The sequence below is a fragment of the Drosophila miranda genome, chromosome 3 (assembly GCF_003369915.1).
Source record: "Drosophila miranda strain MSH22 chromosome 3, D.miranda_PacBio2.1, whole genome shotgun sequence".
NCBI classification, from domain to species: domain Eukaryota; kingdom Metazoa; phylum Arthropoda; class Insecta; order Diptera; family Drosophilidae; genus Drosophila; species Drosophila miranda.
In genome coordinates, this window is record NC_046676.1 from 3,758,596 (window position 1) to 3,775,632 (window position 17,037).

General features: G+C 45.9%; 2 long non-coding RNA genes across 2 annotated transcripts; both read left to right on the top strand.

Annotated features, from left to right (window-relative positions):
- Positions 1 to 3,522: 3,522 nt before the first annotated feature.
- LOC117188234 lies at positions 3,523 to 4,503 on the top strand. The gene is made up of 2 exons (XR_004472525.1): positions 3,523 to 4,302; positions 4,359 to 4,503. It is a non-coding gene; the product is annotated as an uncharacterized LOC117188234 (long non-coding RNA).
- Positions 4,504 to 11,193: 6,690 nt separating this feature from the next.
- Positions 11,194 to 12,080, top strand: LOC117188191. The gene is made up of 2 exons (XR_004472508.1): positions 11,194 to 11,973; positions 12,030 to 12,080. It is a non-coding gene; the product is annotated as an uncharacterized LOC117188191 (long non-coding RNA).
- The last annotated feature ends 4,957 nt before the right edge of the window (positions 12,081 to 17,037 follow it).

The following is a 17,037-nucleotide window of genomic DNA, read 5'->3' on the forward strand; positions in this document are numbered from 1 at the left end:
CAGAAGGACGTACAGCGTTCGAGGAACTTAAAAAATTGTTGTGCTCTGCGCCAGTTCTTCGCAGTCCGGATTTCAACCAGCCGTTCTTTGTGCATTGCGATGCCAGCAAATCAGGAGTTGGAGGCGTCTTGGTTAAAAAGACTCCAGAGGGAGACGAATTTCCGATAGCTTTTGTGTCGAAAAAACTTAATAAGGCGCAAAGAAATTATTCTGTGACCGAGCAAGAGTGTCTGGCGGCAATCGTTTGCATCAACCGTTTCAGAGCCTACATTGAAGGACATGATTTTACGGTTATCACCGATCATGCATCTCTGAAATGGCTCATAACTCAGACGGATCTACATTCGCGGCTAGCCCGATGGGCATTAAAGTTACAGGGCTTTAACTTCAAAATTGAACACCGCAGTGGTCGTTTAAATGTTGTACCCGATGCCTTGTCCAGAGTCAATGAAGAAGATTTGGCGGCCGTGGATGTTGGTTATGGTCAAGCAGTTGATCTCGAGTCCCCAGCTTTTAAGTCCGCCGAGTATGTAGAACTGGCAAGCAGAATAAAAGCCAATGACGTTAACCTGCCGGATCTGAGGGTGGTCGAAGGTCTTGTGTACAGGAAGTGTGATTTCGCCACAGGGAGTACTCTTCATGATAATTTTATCTGGAAGTTATGGATCCCACAGAGTCTTATTCCAGAGGTATTAGCCAATGCTCACGACCATCCCTTAGCATCGCATGGGGGAGTTCATAAGACTTTAGAGCGAGTGCGACAGTTTCTCTATTGGCCAAGTTTAGTCAAAGATGTAAAAGCATATGTACTCGCGTGCGACACGTGCAAATCTACTAAAGCACCGAACTCTGTCCATCGACCCCCGATGGGAGTGGCACCTGAGTCGCAGAGGTTTTTCCAAAAGCTATACGTCGACTTTCTAGGCCCGTATCCACGATCAAAAAACGGGAACATTGGTATATTTATAGTGTTAGATCACTATTCAAAGTTCGTCTTTCTGAAAGCTGTCAAAAAACTAACGGCTGATCTTGTGATCAAGTATCTGCAGCAAGATCTGTTTCATACTTTTGGCTTTCCGGAGATCATTGTATCGGACAATGGCTCTCAATTTAAGTCGGAAGTTTTCCAGAAGTTTCTCAAGGCGCACAAGATATCACATACGGCCACAGCAGTATACTCTCCGCAGTCGAATGCGTCAGAGCGAGTAAACCGGTCGGTAATTGCCGCCATTCGCTCATATGTGAGGGCAGATCAGAAAAATTGGGACGAGGAGCTGAGCAGTATCTGTTGCGCATTGCGAACCGCGGTCCATTCCAGCCTCGGAACTTCGCCGTATTATATGGTATTTGGGCAACAGTTCGTTAGCTCCGGGGAAACAGACAAAATTCTGAGAGCTCTTCGATTGTTGGAGGATAAATCCCTAGTGTTTTCCAAGGAGGATTCGTTAGAGTTGGTACGTAGCAAGGCTTTAACGATAATGGAGAAGCAAAGGGCGAAAAACGAACGGATTTACAATTTGAGATCAAGGGAGATTTCGTATCAAGTGGGCCAAGAGGTGTTCAGAAAGAACTTCAAGCAAAGTAACTTCCAGGCTGGCTATAGTGCCAAACTGGGCCCAGCATATGTGAAGGCCAGAATACGCAAGAAAATAGGGTATGCTTACTATGAATTAGAGGATCTGCAAGGACGGTCTATTGGGCGATACCACGCGAAAGACTTAAAACAATAGCTGATCCGCGCAGTTTGGGATCCGACTTGTGTGATACCACTAAGTCAGATCTTCGGCAGGGGGTATTTGTAACGCTTGGATCAGCCGAGAGAGCTAGTTCGCAGCGCCATCTAGTGGTCGGCACCGTAATGGCCGTGGCAGAGCATACACCCTCTATGGGCTAGGTTTGGGAGGTCACGAAAAGGGGCATAGGGAAGGATGATAGATTTAACAGCCCAGATTGTCAACTTTCTCTGGCATTTCCCTTGTTCTATGAGAGGGCCCGAAGGTTCTAGCATGTTGAGGGGCTTGGCTTCGGTCTCTTCCCGTTTTGGCGCTCGACCCGAGCATTCGTTTTCTTTTATCAGAAAAAAAAAAAATATATTTTTATCTAAGTGCTTCAGAAACGAGAAAGTCTCGAGTTAATTCGGCGTTAGTTTTTCCAAGCTAGGACCGGCTATTGGCGCAGTTTATACGGCAGAAGAGGAACGCCGTGTCGTCGCATTTTCATTACAATACCGACCCGGTTCAGCTTCACGGATCCAAAGACGCCGAGGCGTCGAGTAGATCGAGAGGCCGAGGGACGCAAAAGGGGTCCAGAGGAGCAGCCGAAGCTGCGGTGGAAAATTTACAGGCCCAAGTACCCGGGCACCAACGACGCTAGCGGCAGTTGAGTGGTTTTTGGAAGAGGAAAAAACTCCATCTTCTGGTGGGAGAGCGAGACAAGGAAGGGCTACATAGCGCAGACTGAGCGCGACCAAGAACAGTCTGAGATTTCGAGTGGCGGCGCGAGTGGTCGTCGAAAACAGCCCGATTGCGGAAGGTCGGGAAGAGATCGGGAAGGCAGAAATTTGAAAAGAAATAATATGTGTATTGTCGAGTGTTTTATGTTAATTTAAATAATTTTTTTTTGTTAGTTTTTTTTGAGAAAGACATCGGCAGTCGGCAAGGGGCGGCGCGAACGAGAAAAAGAAAAGGGGCGAGAAAGTTTTTTTTTAATGTAATGAGTCGCTCAAAGTAAGTGTGGAGAGAGGGAAGTGGGGAATTTGTGAGTGAGTTTTTGTTGTGCTTTATGCCACTCCCTATCGGAGTTCTCGTTCCAGGTCCGATTCTCCTCCGGAAAGCTCTTTCGTCGGTGGACATGCGGATCTGCGGTTGAGTGTGAAAGAGAAATGTAAAAGACTCAACTCGAACGATTTGACTCGAGTCCCACTGAACAAGTAAAGAGGAGAGGGACAAATACTTTATATGCTTCCCCCCTTACTGTTTCTATTTCTTCCCCCTTTCGGTTTGGCCGTTGTTAATCTTTTTATATGTGAAATAATTATTCATTTTGTTTATCACTATTATTAAGTCATTTTGAAATTCCATCTATTTTATCTGTTTTATGCGTACCTATTTTTGGGTTAGGTTTAGTTTTAGTTTAGAAATTTGTTTATGTAGGGTTCAATAAATTTTATAATGTTCTAGAATATAGTTTTTGTTTGCCTTCGGCTAGCCAGATGCCCCTGAGAGCCCCATGAGAACGCAGAGGGGTCATTCCGTGAAAATTGCGACCTAGGGATGGCCAAGGAAGGGAGGGTCAATCCGCTTCAACGAGATCGGAGGCGAGGAAAAGCGTTCGGGAACAGGTAGAAGAAAGAGCCAATTATGTGTTCAGTCGAATTTTAGGTCCAAATTAACTCTCGTCGTAGCACGCACAGATTATAACCTTGTAATAATGAGAATAGGCATTAAGTGAGAGGAGGGCAAGATCACCACCCCAACTAGCCGACGAGCCTCCCAGCCGGGAATATCCGCGTGCCCCCTTCTCTCACTCCCCGACACCTGCCAAGTTCGTTACAGTTATAAGTAATTATTAATTTCATTATTATAAAGTTAGTGGCGCCCAACAATGGGACCCAAAATAATTGGTAGAACCGCATCTCGATGTGGTCAACAATATCGCAGGAACACACATCAAAAACACTTTCGATTTTTCTGGCAAACTAGATACTATGTAGTGAGCTTGAGAAGAGAAGCATATACGTTGGTCCGCTTTTATTCTCAAACTACGGTTGCTGCAGCATCTGGGCCAGAATAACGAGCTTCACAGTCAGCTAAATTTTGCAAATCAGTCGCATAGGAGTTATTGTTGAGAAGTTGCTAGCAGCGATCGACAAGCCACGGCTGAAGACGTAGAGCTTAGTAGGCGATTAAATACCCTACAGTAATGGAGTCCGTAGCCCAACTAGTTAGACGTTTGGAAAAGCAGGGAAGAAGTCTTTAGATAAGTCTACCCTGACCACGGATAACAAGTTTTGGCAAAGACCCATCCACTTTCAGCAATAGTATGCGGCAGAGCTAGCCATCAAACGCTTGGAAAGACAGAACAATCTCTTTATAAAGAGTTTGCCTGGCCACGGGTGATGGAAAACCAGCATACCTGTCCGCAGAAGCAAGAGTGCGAAGGAGAGTAAAGAAGACGAAACTGATTAGCTTCGATTTACTCGCACTTTAGCTTGCAGTCGTTGTTTTTGTCTTGCGGATCGGCGCGCCAAAGCAACAAAACATTTGGTTGTTGCGAGGGCTGATTAGCACGGCACAAGTAGCGGTAAATTATGTTTGTTCTTTCTTCTCACACCAGTTCCAATAAGATTTTTTTTTCAGGGGAACTAAGCTATGCTTGAAGGCAAATAAATGTTTTTGTATTTCTTTATATATTGCGGTTTTTACAAAATATTATTTTTTATTTATAATTTGTTTTATGTTTTGTTTTCAACAATAAACGCGTCTCAATTCCTCAAGCGGCAAAAAAAAAAAAAAAAAGTGTCACAAACGAAGGTGTTAGGAGAGAACAAGGGTGATAAAACGCGGAACAGCTGGTTCAGTTGAGATAGGTCATTGACCGGCAGAGAGTTGTGAGCGCTGAAGAAGGAAAGGCTAGTTGAAGTACCGAAGGGAATTGAGCGGGTCAGCTGTTTTGAATCTCGAATCGTTGAATCTCGTTGATAGTGAGTGACAGAGTAAGCGGAAGTTAACAGTTGGAGATAAAGGGAACGTATTAATAATGGAGGGAGAACCTGTAGATCCGTCCGTCTGCATTCTGTGTGGAGAAGAGTTTGGATCTCAGCAGTTATACAAGACCAGGTGTGGCCACGAATTTCATAAAGCTTGCATAGTGCCATATTCGAGGGAAAATGCCAAATGTCCTAGGTGTGAAGGAGTCACTTTTGACTTGCAAGGCTGCGCATCGGGCTCGGGCATGCAAACCGCCAAACAGCAGGCAGGAGGCAAAGAAAAAGCTTCAGGCACCCCAGCGGCGGGAGCACCCGTTAATAACCCAGGGTCGGCTCCAGTGGATAGCGGGAATATAGGGATCACGATTACCCAAGCAGTGCGGGCCATGCAAAACGACCTTTTATCCCAGTTGTCGGAGCAGATGGCGCAAATAATACAAACCAATGTCGCTGCTCATCTTCAACTGACTGGCCGAGATCATCATACTCGAAACTTAGCTCAGGACCATAGTTCGCAGGGTCAGGAAGCAGGCGGAGGCCGAGAATCGACAGGATTTTACAGAGAGGGCAGAGACACTCCTAGAAGTTTAGCTTCCGACCTGTCCCAAAGGCCGGACAAGGTCGTACACATTATGAATGGTTGGAAGCTACGATTTAGCGGGAATGCGGAAGGAATTAGCGTTGATAATTTTATCTATAGAGTAGAAGCTCTTACCCATTCAACGCTGGAAAGCAACTTCGCGGTGCTATGTAGCAACGCTAGCATCCTCTTTGACGGAAAGGCTCGTGAATTCTTTTGGAGGTTTCAGAGGTCAGTGGTAGTTGTACGATGGGACTTGCTTTGTCAGGCATTAAGGAAACAGTTCCGAGACACTCGCACGGATGTGGACATTCGAGAAGCGATCAGGGACCGGAAGCAAAAAGAAAAGGAAGGGTTCGATGCTTTTTATGACGCCATAGTTCAGCTAATGGATAGTTTAGAGTCTCCCTTGCCAGAAAAGTCTGTGGTAGACATACTGCGAAGGAATTTGAGGCCCGAAGTAAGGCACGAGTTGCTCAATATAAACATAACTTCGGTTGGGGAGCTCAGGGAAATATGCAGACGAAGAGAGAGTTTCCTGGATGACGTGAGACGGAATTATGGTTATCAAAAGAGTGTCCCTTTCCGTAGGCAAGTGGCTGAGTTGGTGGAGGAGCACATGTCTGATGACGCAACGGAGTTTTCCGAAGGGGAGGGCGAAGGCGAAATAGGAGCGTTGGCCTTGGTATGTTGGAACTGCCATAAGGAAGGACATCGGTACCAGGATTGCGAATCCAAACGCAAGATCTTTTGCTATGGGTGTGGCATTCCAAACATTTACAAACCAGCTTGTGAAAAATGTCAGAAAAAAAACGGCAGGGCGAGCACACAGCCTCGTCAGCTTCAAAGTGTGCGTCGCCAAAAATCCGCGAACCCAGACGCCAGCCAGTAGAAAAGCATCACCAGGCAGTTATAGATACAACCATTCCAGTCCAGTCCGTCAGTAGTGTAGCAACAAATTTATGGCACAATTTCCTTAATTCTCATTCAGATGCAGAGGCTGCAGAAACACTGTTCCGTCGTAAATCCAATTCAAGACACTCCAAACGGATGAGATCATTTTGGAAGGCAGCTAAATCAATAAATGCGATTAGGTACAAAGAGCTAGATAAACGTCCGTACGCAGAGGTAAACATTTTTGAGCGGCCAGTGCTTGGGTTGTTAGATACGGGGGCAGCGATGAGTGTAGTTGATGGGAATTTGGCTAAACAAATAATCACCAGTAGGATTCCATTTAAACGGGGAATCTCAGTTGCTCATACTGCAGATGGCAAGCGGCAGTCAATCTGGGGCGATTGAGAACTCCAGTCACCTATGATAAGGTTGTGAAGGACTTGGAACTACATATCATTCCGTCGCTTAGCCAGGACTTATATCTAGGAATCGATTTTTGGTCTACGTTCAATTTTTTACCTCCGGAGATGCAGGTAGCAGAAATTTGTCAGGAATCGCATGAACTAACTCTAAGCCAGAAAGAGGATTTGCAGAAGGTGGTGTCGGGATTTCCATCCTTTGCAGTCTCTGGTTTGGGTAGAACATCGGTTTTGTCGCACTCGATCGATGCAGGAGATGCCAAGCCCGTAAAACAACGGCATTTTCCCGTGTCACCAGCAGTGGAGAAATTTCTGTATTCTGAAGTGGACAGGATGCTCAAATTAGGAGTTATTGAGAAATCTGATAGCGCCTGGTCCTCTCCAGTTGTGCTAGTCCAGAAACCGGGAAAGGTTAGACTTTGCCTAGACAGCCGGAAGGTCAATGCCGTTACACGAAAGGATGCCTATCCGTTGCCGCAAATAGACGCTATACTAAGTCGCCTCCCCAGAGCAATGTTCATCTCAAGTCTGGATCTCAAGGATGCCTATTGGCAGATACCCTTGGACCCGGGGTCTCGGGACAAAACTGCTTTCACAATTCCGGGTAAACCTCTATATCAGTTCAAGGTCATGCCGTTCGGTCTCACCAACGCGTCGCAAACCATGACCAGATTGATGGACAAGGTGATCCCGGCGGAACTTCGCAATGAAGTCTTCGTCTACTTGGATGACTTGTTAATCGTTTCCGATAGCTTTGCGTCGCATCTAAAGGTATTGAGAGTTGTAGCGCAGCATGTTCGATTGGCCGGATTAACGCTTAACGTGGAAAAGAGCAAATTCTGTATGCGTTCGGTGAAGTATCTTGGTCATATCGTCGGGGAGGGTGTCATTCGAACGGATCCCGGGAAAATTTCGGCCATGATAGACTTTCCAGTACCGAACTCTCTGAAAGCCTTACGGAGATTCCTTGGAATGGTTGGATGGTATCGTAAATTTATAGCAAATTTTGCGTCGATAGCTTCCCCTCTCACTGACTTGCTGAAACCTAAGTGCAGATTTGTCATGACACCAGAAGGACGTACAGCGTTCGAGGAACTTAAAAAATTGTTGTGCTCTGCGCCAGTTCTTCGCAGTCCGGATTTCAACCAGCCGTTCTTTGTGCATTGCGATGCCAGCAAATCAGGAGTTGGAGGCGTCTTGGTTAAAAAGACTCCAGAGGGAGACGAATTTCCGATAGCTTTTGTGTCGAAAAAACTTAATAAGGCGCAAAGAAATTATTCTGTGACCGAGCAAGAGTGTCTGGCGGCAATCGTTTGCATCAACCGTTTCAGAGCCTACATTGAAGGACATGATTTTACGGTTATCACCGATCATGCATCTCTGAAATGGCTCATAACTCAGACGGATCTACATTCGCGGCTAGCCCGATGGGCATTAAAGTTACAGGGCTTTAACTTCAAAATTGAACACCGCAGTGGTCGTTTAAATGTTGTACCCGATGCCTTGTCCAGAGTCAATGAAGAAGATTTGGCGGCCGTGGATGTTGGTTATGGTCAAGCAGTTGATCTCGAGTCCCCAGCTTTTAAGTCCGCCGAGTATGTAGAACTGGCAAGCAGAATAAAAGCCAATGACGTTAACCTGCCGGATCTGAGGGTGGTCGAAGGTCTTGTGTACAGGAAGTGTGATTTCGCCACAGGGAGTACTCTTCATGATAATTTTATCTGGAAGTTATGGATCCCACAGAGTCTTATTCCAGAGGTATTAGCCAATGCTCACGACCATCCCTTAGCATCGCATGGGGGAGTTCATAAGACTTTAGAGCGAGTGCGACAGTTTCTCTATTGGCCAAGTTTAGTCAAAGATGTAAAAGCATATGTACTCGCGTGCGACACGTGCAAATCTACTAAAGCACCGAACTCTGTCCATCGACCCCCGATGGGAGTGGCACCTGAGTCGCAGAGGTTTTTCCAAAAGCTATACGTCGACTTTCTAGGCCCGTATCCACGCTCAAAAAACGGGAACATTGGTATATTTATAGTGTTAGATCACTATTCAAAGTTCGTCTTTCTGAAAGCTGTCAAAAAACTAACGGCTGATCTTGTGATCAAGTATCTGCAGCAAGATCTGTTTCATACTTTTGGCTTTCCGGAGATCATTGTATCGGACAATGGCTCTCAATTTAAGTCGGAAGTTTTCCAGAAGTTTCTCAAGGCGCACAAGATATCACATACGGCCACAGCAGTATACTCTCCGCAGTCGAATGCGTCAGAGCGAGTAAACCGGTCGGTAATTGCCGCCATTCGCTCATATGTGAGGGCAGATCAGAAAAATTGGGACGAGGAGCTGAGCAGTATCTGTTGCGCATTGCGAACCGCGGTCCATTCCAGCCTCGGAACTTCGCCGTATTATATGGTATTTGGGCAACAGTTCGTTAGCTCCGGGGAAACAGACAAAATTCTGAGAGCTCTTCGATTGTTGGAGGATAAATCCCTAGTGTTTTCCAAGGAGGATTCGTTAGAGTTGGTACGTAGCAAGGCTTTAACGATAATGGAGAAGCAAAGGGCGAAAAACGAACGGATTTACAATTTGAGATCAAGGGAGATTTCGTATCAAGTGGGCCAAGAGGTGTTCAGAAAGAACTTCAAGCAAAGTAACTTCCAGGCTGGCTATAGTGCCAAACTGGGCCCAGCATATGTGAAGGCCAGAATACGCAAGAAAATAGGGTATGCTTACTATGAATTAGAGGATCTGCAAGGACGGTCTATTGGGCGATACCACGCGAAAGACTTAAAACAATAGCTGATCCGCGCAGTTTGGGATCCGACTTGTGTGATACCACTAAGTCAGATCTTCGGCAGGGGGTATTTGTAACGCTTGGATCAGCCGAGAGAGCTAGTTCGCAGCGCCATCTAGTGGTCGGCACCGTAATGGCCGTGGCAGAGCATACACCCTCTATGGGCTAGGTTTGGGAGGTCACGAAAAGGGGCATAGGGAAGGATGATAGATTTAACAGCCCAGATTGTCAACTTTCTCTGGCATTTCCCTTGTTCTATGAGAGGGCCCGAAGGTTCTAGCATGTTGAGGGGCTTGGCTTCGGTCTCTTCCCGTTTTGGCGCTCGACCCGAGCATTCGTTTTCTTTTATCAGAAAAAAAAAAAATATATTTTTATCTAAGTGCTTCAGAAACGAGAAAGTCTCGAGTTAATTCGGCGTTAGTTTTTCCAAGCTAGGACCGGCTATTGGCGCAGTTTATACGGCAGAAGAGGAACGCCGTGTCGTCGCATTTTCATTACAATACCGACCCGGTTCAGCTTCACGGATCCAAAGACGCCGAGGCGTCGAGTAGATCGAGAGGCCGAGGGACGCAAAAGGGGTCCAGAGGAGCAGCCGAAGCTGCGGTGGAAAATTTACAGGCCCAAGTACCCGGGCACCAACGACGCTAGCGGCAGTTGAGTGGTTTTTGGAAGAGGAAAAAAACTCCATCTTCTGGTGGGAGAGCGAGACAAGGAAGGGCTACATAGCGCAGACTGAGCGCGACCAAGAACAGTCTGAGATTTCGAGTGGCGGCGCGAGTGGTCGTCGAAAACAGCCCGATTGCGGAAGGTCGGGAAGAGATCGGGAAGGCAAAAATTTGAAAAGAAATAATATGTGTATTGTCGAGTGTTTTATGTTAATTTAAATAATTTTTTTTTGTTAGTTTTTTTTGAGAAAGACATCGGCAGTCGGCAAGGGGCGGCGCGAACGAGAAAAAGAAAAGGGGCGAGAAAGTTTTTTTTTAATGTAATGAGTCGCTCAAAGTAAGTGTGGAGAGAGGGAAGTGGGGAATTTGTGAGTGAGTTTTTGTTGTGCTTTATGCCACTCCCTATCGGAGTTCTCGTTCCAGGTCCGATTCTCCTCCGGAAAGCTCTTTCGTCGGTGGACATGCGGATCTGCGGTTGAGTGTGAAAGAGAAATGTAAAAGACTCAACTCGAACGATTTGACTCGAGTCCCACTGAACAAGTAAAGAGGAGAGGGACAAATACTTTATATGCTTCCCCCTTACTGTTTCTATTTCTTCCCCCCTTTCGGTTTGGCCGTTGTTAATCTTTTTATATGTGAAATAATTATTCATTTTGTTTATCACTATTATTAAGTCATTTTGAAATTCCATCTATTTTATCTGTTTTATGCGTACCTATTTTTGGGTTAGGTTTAGTTTTAGTTTAGAAATTTGTTTATGTAGGGTTCAATAAATTTTATAATGTTCTAGAATATAGTTTTTGTTTGCCTTCGGCTAGCCAGATGCCCCTGAGAGCCCCATGAGAACGCAGAGGGGTCATTCCGTGAAAATTGCGACCTATGGATGGCCAAGGAAGGGAGGGTCAATCCGCTTCAACGAGATCGGAGGCGAGGAAAAGCGTTCGGGAACAGGTAGAAGAAAGAGCCAATTATGTGTTCAGTCGAATTTTAGGTCCAAATTAACTCTCGTCGTAGCACGCACAGATTATAACCTTGTAATAATGAGAATAGGCATTAAGTGAGAGGAGGGCAAGATCACCACCCCAACTAGCCGACGAGCCTCCCAGCCGGGAATATCCGCGTGCCCCCTTCTCTCACTCCCCGACACCTGCCAAGTTCGTTACAGTTATAAGTAATTATTAATTTCATTATTATAAAGTTAGTGGCGCCCAACAATGGGACCCAAAATAATTGGTAGAACCGCATCTCGATGTGGTCAACAATATCGCAGGAACACACATCAAAAACACTTTCGATTTTTCTGGCAAACTAGATACTATGTAGTGAGCTTGAGAAGAGAAGCATATACGTTGGTCCGCTTTTATTCTCAAACTACGGTTGCTGCAGCATCTGGGCCAGAATAACGAGCTTCACAGTCAGCTAAATTTTGCAAATCAGTCGCATAGGAGTTATTGTTGAGAAGTTGCTAGCAGCGATCGACAAGCCACGGCTGAAGACGTAGAGCTTAGTAGGCGATTAAATACCCTACAGTAATGGAGTCCGTAGCCCAACTAGTTAGACGTTTGGAAAAGCAGGGAAGAAGTCTTTAGATAAGTCTACCCTGACCACGGATAACAAGTTTTGGCAAAGACCCATCCACTTTCAGCAATAGTATGCGGCAGAGCTAGCCATCAAACGCTTGGAAAGACAGAACAATCTCTTTATAAAGAGTTTGCCTGGCCACGGGTGATGGAAAACCAGCATACCTGTCCGCAGAAGCAAGAGTGCGAAGGAGAGTAAAGAAGACGAAACTGATTAGCTTCGATTTACTCGCACTTTAGCTTGCAGTCGTTGTTTTTGTCTTGCGGATCGGCGCGCCAAAGCAACAAAACATTTGGTTGTTGCGAGGGCTGATTAGCACGGCACAAGTAGCGGTAAATTATGTTTGTTCTTTCTTCTCACACCAGTTCCAATAAGATTTTTTTTTCAGGGGAACTAAGCTATGCTTGAAGGCAAATAAATGTTTTTGTATTTCTTTATATATTGCGGTTTTTACAAAATATTATTTTTTATTTATAATTTGTTTTATGTTTTGTTTTCAACAATAAACGCGTCTTAATTCCTCAAGCGGCAAACAAAAAAAAAAAAGTGTCACAAACGAAGGTGTTAGGAGAGAACAAGGGTGATAAAACGCGGAACAGCTGGTTCAGTTGAGATAGGTCATTGACCGGCAGAGAGTTGTGAGCGCTGAAGAAGGAAAGGCTAGTTGAAGTACCGAAGGGAATTGAGCGGGTCAGCTGTTTTGAATCTCGAATCGTTGAATCTCGTTGATAGTGAGTGACAGAGTAAGCGGAAGTTAACAGTTGGAGATAAAGGGAACGTATTAATAATGGAGGGAGAACCTGTAGATCCGTCCGTCTGCATTCTGTGTGGAGAAGAGTTTGGATCTCAGCAGTTATACAAGACCAGGTGTGGCCACGAATTTCATAAAGCTTGCATAGTGCCATATTCGAGGGAAAATGCCAAATGTCCTAGGTGTGGAAGAGTCACTTTTGACTTGCAAGGCTGCGCATCGGGCTCGGGCATGCAAACCGCCAAACAGCAGGCAGGAGGCAAAGAAAAAGCTTCAGGCACCCCAGCGGCGGGAGCACCCGTTAATAACCCAGGGTCGGCTCCAGTGGATAGCGGGAATATAGGGATCATGATTACCCAAGCAGTGCGGGCCATGCAAAACGACCTTTTATCCCAGTTGTCGGAGCAGATGGCGCAAATAATACAAACCAATGTCGCTGCTCATCTTCAACTGACTGGCCGAGATCATCATACTCGAAACTTAGCTCAGGACCATAGTTCGCAGGGTCAGGAAGCAGGCGGAGGCCGAGAATCGACAGGATTTTACAGAGAGGGCAGAGACACTCCTAGAAGTTTAGCTTCCGACCTGTCCCAAAGGCCGGACAAGGTCGTACACATTATGAATGGTTGGAAGCTACGATTTAGCGGGAATGCGGAAGGAATTAGCGTTGATAATTTTATCTATAGAGTAGAAGCTCTTACCCATTCAACGCTGGAAAGCAACTTCGCGGTGCTATGTAGCAACGCTAGCATCCTCTTTGACGGAAAGGCTCGTGAATTCTTTTGGAGGTTTCAGAGGTCAGTGGTAGTTGTACGATGGGACTTGCTTTGTCAGGCATTAAGGAAACAGTTCCGAGACACTCGCACGGATGTGGACATTCGAGAAGCGATCAGGGACCGGAAGCAAAAAGAAAAGGAAGGGTTCGATGCTTTTTATGACGCCATAGTTCAGCTAATGGATAGTTTAGAGTCTCCCTTGCCAGAAAAGTCTGTGGTAGACATACTGCGAAGGAATTTGAGGCCCGAAGTAAGGCACGAGTTGCTCAATATAAACATAACTTCGGTTGGGGAGCTCAGGGAAATATGCAGACGAAGAGAGAGTTTCCTGGATGACGTGAGACGGAATTATGGTTATCAAAAGAGTGTCCCTTTCCGTAGGCAAGTGGCTGAGTTGGTGGAGGAGCACATGTCTGATGACGCAACGGAGTTTTCCGAAGGGGAGGGCGAAGGCGAAATAGGAGCGTTGGCCTTGGTATGTTGGAACTGCCATAAGGAAGGACATCGGTACCAGGATTGCGAATCCAAACGCAAGATCTTTTGCTATGGGTGTGGCATTCCAAACATTTACAAACCAGCTTGTGAAAAATGTCAGAAAAAAAACGGCAGGGCGAGCACACAGCCTCGTCAGCTTCAAAGTGTGCGTCGCCAAAAATCCGCGAACCCAGACGCCAGCCAGTAGAAAAGCATCACCAGGCAGTTATAGATACAACCATTCCAGTCCAGTCCGTCAGTAGTGTAGCAACAAATTTATGGCACAATTTCCTTAATTCTCATTCAGATGCAGAGGCTGCAGAAACACTGTTCCGTCGTAAATCCAATTCAAGACACTCCAAACGGATGAGATCATTTTGGAAGGCAGCTAAATCAATAAATGCGATTAGGTACAAAGAGCTAGATAAACGTCCGTACGCAGAAGTAAACATTTTTGAGCGGCCAGTGCTTGGGTTGTTAGATACGGGGGCAGCGATGAGTGTAGTTGATGGGAATTTGGCTAAACAAATAATCACCAGTAGGATTCCATTTAAACGGGGAATCTCAGTTGCTCATACTGCAGATGGCAAGCGGCAGTCAATCTGGGGCGATTGAGAACTCCAGTCACCTATGATAAGGTTGTGAAGGACTTGGAACTACATATCATTCCGTCGCTTAGCCAGGACTTATATCTAGGAATCGATTTTTGGTCTACGTTCAATTTTTTACCTCCGGAGATGCAGGTAGCAGAAATTTGTCAGGAATCGCATGAACTAACTCTAAGCCAGAAAGAGGATTTGCAGAAGGTGGTGTCGGGATTTCCATCCTTTGCAGTCTCTGGTTTGGGTAGAACATCGGTTTTGTCGCACTCGATCGATGCAGGAGATGCCAAGCCCGTAAAACAACGGCATTTTCCCGTGTCACCAGCAGTGGAGAAATTTCTGTATTCTGAAGTGGACAGGATGCTCAAATTAGGAGTTATTGAGAAATCTGATAGCGCCTGGTCCTCTCCAGTTGTGCTAGTCCAGAAACCGGGAAAGGTTAGACTTTGCCTAGACAGCCGGAAGGTCAATGCCGTTACACGAAAGGATGCCTATCCGTTGCCGCAAATAGACGCTATACTAAGTCGCCTCCCCAGAGCAATGTTCATCTCAAGTCTGGATCTCAAGGATGCCTATTGGCAGATACCCTTGGACCCGGGGTCTCGGGACAAAACTGCTTTCACAATTCCGGGTAAACCTCTATATCAGTTCAAGGTCATGCCGTTCGGTCTCACCAACGCGTCGCAAACCATGACCAGATTGATGGACAAGGTGATCCCGGCGGAACTTCGCAATGAAGTCTTCGTCTACTTGGATGACTTGTTAATCGTTTCCGATAGCTTTGCGTCGCATCTAAAGGTATTGAGAGTTGTAGCGCAGCATGTTCGATTGGCCGGATTAACGCTTAACGTGGAAAAGAGCAAATTCTGTATGCGTTCGGTGAAGTATCTTGGTCATATCGTCGGGGAGGGTGTCATTCGAACGGATCCCGGGAAAATTTCGGCCATGATAGACTTTCCAGTACCGAACTCTCTGAAAGCCTTACGGAGATTCCTTGGAATGGTTGGATGGTATCGTAAATTTATAGCAAATTTTGCGTCGATAGCTTCCCCTCTCACTGACTTGCTGAAACCTAAGTGCAGATTTGTCATGACACCAGAAGGACGTACAGCGTTCGAGGAACTTAAAAAATTGTTGTGCTCTGCGCCAGTTCTTCGCAGTCCGGATTTCAACCAGCCGTTCTTTGTGCATTGCGATGCCAGCAAATCAGGAGTTGGAGGCGTCTTGGTTAAAAAGACTCCAGAGGGAGACGAATTTCCGATAGCTTTTGTGTCGAAAAAACTTAATAAGGCGCAAAGAAATTATTCTGTGACCGAGCAAGAGTGTCTGGCGGCAATCGTTTGCATCAACCGTTTCAGAGCCTACATTGAAGGACATGATTTTACGGTTATCACCGATCATGCATCTCTGAAATGGCTCATAACTCAGACGGATCTACATTCGCGGCTAGCCCGATGGGCATTAAAGTTACAGGGCTTTAACTTCAAAATTGAACACCGCAGTGGTCGTTTAAATGTTGTACCCGATGCCTTGTCCAGAGTCAATGAAGAAGATTTGGCGGCCGTGGATGTTGGTTATGGTCAAGCAGTTGATCTCGAGTCCCCAGCTTTTAAGTCCGCCGAGTATGTAGAACTGGCAAGCAGAATAAAAGCCAATGACGTTAACCTGCCGGATCTGAGGGTGGTCGAAGGTCTTGTGTACAGGAAGTGTGATTTCGCCACAGGGAGTACTCTTCATGATAATTTTATCTGGAAGTTATGGATCCCACAGAGTCTTATTCCAGAGGTATTAGCCAATGCTCACGACCATCCCTTAGCATCGCATGGGGGAGTTCATAAGACTTTAGAGCGAGTGCGACAGTTTCTCTATTGGCCAAGTTTAGTCAAAGATGTAAAAGCATATGTACTCGCGTGCGACACGTGCAAATCTACTAAAGCACCGAACTCTGTCCATCGACCCCCGATGGGAGTGGCACCTGAGTCGCAGAGGTTTTTCCAAAAGCTATACGTCGACTTTCTAGGCCCGTATCCACGCTCAAAAAACGGGAACATTGGTATATTTATAGTGTTAGATCACTATTCAAAGTTCGTCTTTCTGAAAGCTGTCAAAAAACTAACGGCTGATCTTGTGATCAAGTATCTGCAGCAAGATCTGTTTCATACTTTTGGCTTTCCGGAGATCATTGTATCGGACAATGGCTCTCAATTTAAGTCGGAAGTTTTCCAGAAGTTTCTCAAGGCGCACAAGATATCACATACGGCCACAGCAGTATACTCTCCGCAGTCGAATGCGTCAGAGCGAGTAAACCGGTCGGTAATTGCCGCCATTCGCTCATATGTGAGGGCAGATCAGAAAAATTGGGACGAGGAGCAGAGCAGTATCTGTTGCGCATTGCGAACCGCGGTCCATTCCAGCCTCGGAACTTCGCCGTATTATATGGTATTTGGGCAACAGTTCGTTAGCTCCGGGGAAACAGACAAAATTCTGAGAGCTCTTCGATTGTTGGAGGATAAATCCCTAGTGTTTTCCAAGGAGGATTCGTTAGAGTTGGTACGTAGCAAGGCTTTAACGATAATGGAGAAGCAAAGGGCGAAAAACGAACGGATTTACAATTTGAGATCAAGAGAGATTTCGTATCAAGTGGGCCAAGAGGTGTTCAGAAAGAACTTCAAGCAAAGTAACTTCCAGGCTGGCTATAGTGCCAAACTGGGCCCAGCATATGTGAAGGCCAGAATACGCAAGAAAATAGGGTATGCTTACTATGAATTAGAGGATCTGCAAGGACGGTCTATT